The sequence below is a fragment of the Piliocolobus tephrosceles genome, chromosome 15, assembly GCF_002776525.5.
Source record: "Piliocolobus tephrosceles isolate RC106 chromosome 15, ASM277652v3, whole genome shotgun sequence".
Lineage (NCBI taxonomy): Eukaryota > Metazoa > Chordata > Mammalia > Primates > Cercopithecidae > Piliocolobus > Piliocolobus tephrosceles.
The window spans coordinates 70,788,531-70,791,619 of record NC_045448.1 but is presented as its reverse complement, the minus strand read 5'-3'; the positions used below and the strand labels follow the sequence as shown (position 1 = coordinate 70,791,619).

The following is a 3,089-nucleotide window of genomic DNA, read 5'->3' as shown; positions in this document are numbered from 1 at the left end:
TGCACTCCAGCCGGGGCAACAAGAGCGAAACTACGTCTCAAAAAAAAAAAAAAAAAAAAAGGTAAAGGGGACACAAAATCTTTGTGATCATTTTCTGTGAGTTGGGGTAGCTAGCTGACCAGGTTGTGTCCCAGGAGATAAAGTGTGTTTGTGAATATGACTCACTCCCTGGGGAAAAATAAGCCAAGATCTCCAAAGGAAGTATTTTCTCTCTGAAAGCCAGAAAAGCCAGTTGCAATGATAGAGCAAAATGGAATTTTATCCTAGACCCCAAATATAAACACTATATAGTTCTAAGAAAATAACAGTGTTGACGTGGTGAGATGTGATAGATCTAAGTACAGAAGAGGAAGGAGCTGAAGACTCACTTTCTCGGCTCCTTTTCCTGCCCAGCGGGTGGAGGCTGGGCAAGGGGGAGGGGAGGAAGCCAGGTCATGAGATGGTGTGGCTGTGGAATCTGTGGAGACCACGTGTGTTTCCTCAGGAGATTCCCTGTTCACAGATACAGGTATGACTCTGGAGGGGCTACAAGTTGAGGTCTCAGGCTGACCACCTAGCTCTCCACGGCACTATTTTTTGAACCAAGAGTTTCAGAGCTATAAAGTTTATCATGCCAGAGATGAAATCGGAACACACAAAAATTTGGCATTCTGAAGACATTTTGATGGTTTATGAGAATCATGGGATAGAATAGCAGAAGGAAATAAAAGTTTGAGGTTGAGGAGTAAAGATCGAATATGGGACAGTAGGAATACTAGTGTTAACAGATAGTATCCATTGTAACCTAGCTGAGAGACAGCAGGCTCCCAAGAATTTGCACTGGCCGGGTGCGGTGGCTCACGCCTGTTATTCCAACACTTTGGAAGGCCAAAGCTGGAGGACTGGTTGAACCTAGGAGTTGAAGAATAGCCTGGGTAACATAGTAAGACCCTGTCTCTACAGAAAAATACAAAAATTAGCTGGGCATGGTGGCGCATGCCAGTAGTACCAGTTACTTGGAATAACAGTACCTGTTATTCCAGCACATTGGAAGGCTAAAGCTGGAGGATTGGTTGAGCCTAGGAGTTCAAGACTAGCCTGAGTAACATAAGACCCTGTCTCTACAAAACATACAAAACTTAGTTGGGCATAGTGGCACACACCAGTAGTACTAGTTACTTGGGAGGCTGAGGAGGGAGGATTGCTTGAGCCCAGGAGGTTGAGACTGCAGTGAGCTGTGATTGCACCACTACACTCCAGCCTCCAGTGACAGAGCAAGACCGTGTCTCAAAAAAAAAAAAAAAAAAAGGCTCTAACAGCCCTTGCAGTACATTGAGCTCCATAGAGACAGCGCTGGGGCAAGTGAGAACTGGGCGGGCACTGGGCGACTCTGTGCCTCACTGAGGAAAAATAACTAAAGATGGGCAAAGAGATCCTAAGAAGCCGAGAGGCAAAATGTCATCATATGCATTTTTTGTGCAAACTTGTTGGGAGGAGCATAAGAAGCACCACCCAGATGCTTCAGTCAACTTCTTAGAGTTTTCTAAGAAGTGCTCAGAGAGGTGGAAGACCATGTCTGCTAAAGAGAAAGGAAAATTTGAAGATATGGCAAAGGCGAACAAGGCCCATTATGGAAGAGAAATGAAAACCTATATCGCTTCCAAAGGGGAGACAAAAAAGAAGTTCAAGGATCCCAATGTGCCCAAGAGGCCTCCTTTGGCCTCGTCCTGTTCTGCTCTGAGTATGGCCCAAAAATCAAAGGAGAACATCCTGGCCTGTCCATTGGTGATGTTGCAAAGAAACTGGGAGAGATGTGGAATAGCACTGCTGCAGATGACAAGCAGCCTTTTGAAAAGAAGGCTGCGAAGCTGAAGGAAAAATATGAAAAGGATATTGCTGCATATCGAGCTAAAGGAAAGCCTGATACAGCAAAAAAGGGAGTTGTCAAGGCTGAAAAAAGCAAGAAAAAGAAGGAAGAGGAGGAAGATGAAGAGGATGAGGAGGAGGAAGATGAAGAAGATGATGATGATGAATAAGTTGGTTCTAGCGCCATTTTTTTTCTTGTCTATAAAGCATTTAACCCCCCTGTACACAACTCACTCCTTTTAAAGAAAAAAATTGAAATGTAAGGCTATGTAAGATTTGTTTTTAAACTGTACAGTGTCTTTTTTTGTATAGTTAACACACTACCGAATGCATCTTTAGATAGCCCTGTCCTGGTGGTATTTTCAGTAGCCACTAACCTTGCCTGGTACAGTATGGGGGTTGTAAATTGGCATGGAAATGTAAAGCAGGTTCTTGTTGGTGCACAGCACAAATTAGTTATATATGGGGATGGTAGTTTTTTCATCTTCAGTTGTCTCTGATGCAGCTTATACAAAGTAATTGTTTTGTTAACTGAATACCACTCTGTAATCGCAAAACAAACAAAAAAAAAAGTTGCAGCTGTTTTGTTGACATTGTGACATTCTGAATGCTTCTAATATGGTTATTTTAATTAAAAATTAAAAGGCCGGATGTGGTGGCTCATTTCTGTAATCCCAGCACTTTGGGAAGCGAAGTGGGCGGATCATTTGAGGTCAGGAGTTCGAGACCAGGCTCACCAACATGGTAAAACCCCATGTCTACTAAAAATATTTTAAAAATTAGCCAGGCGTGGTGGCTCATGCCTGTAGTCCCAGCTGCTCAGGAGGCTGAGGCAGATGCTTTAACCCAAGAGATGGAAGTTGCAGTGAGCTAAGATCGCGCTACTGCATTCCAGCCTGGGCGACTGAGAGACTCCGTCTAAAAAAAAAGTGCTCTATAGATGTATATTGAATGAGTGAATAAATGCATTAATGAATGGATGGGTGGTCTCTCTAATCCTGAGCTTGCCATGACAAGCCTGGAGAACAGAGATCTAGCCTATACCCTCCTTTTAATGGATTCCCCTTCATTGTAGGGTTTCCGCAAGGAGACAACTACTGTTCAAAGTATAGCCTTATACTGTTCTGCTGAACTGATCTGCTTACACCTTACACTGTTCAGTGGCAGATGGTGAGGTGTGCAGGGCCTATGGGCACTGGGGAATTTAAAGGCAATCTTCAGTCACCTACTACTTATGTGGTAAT

General features: G+C 43.6%; 1 pseudogene; it reads left to right on the top strand.

Annotated features, from left to right (window-relative positions):
• The first annotated feature begins 1,274 nt into the window (after window positions 1-1,274).
• On the top strand, window positions 1,275-2,487 carry LOC111550600 (annotated as a pseudogene).
• The last annotated feature ends 602 nt before the right edge of the window (window positions 2,488-3,089 follow it).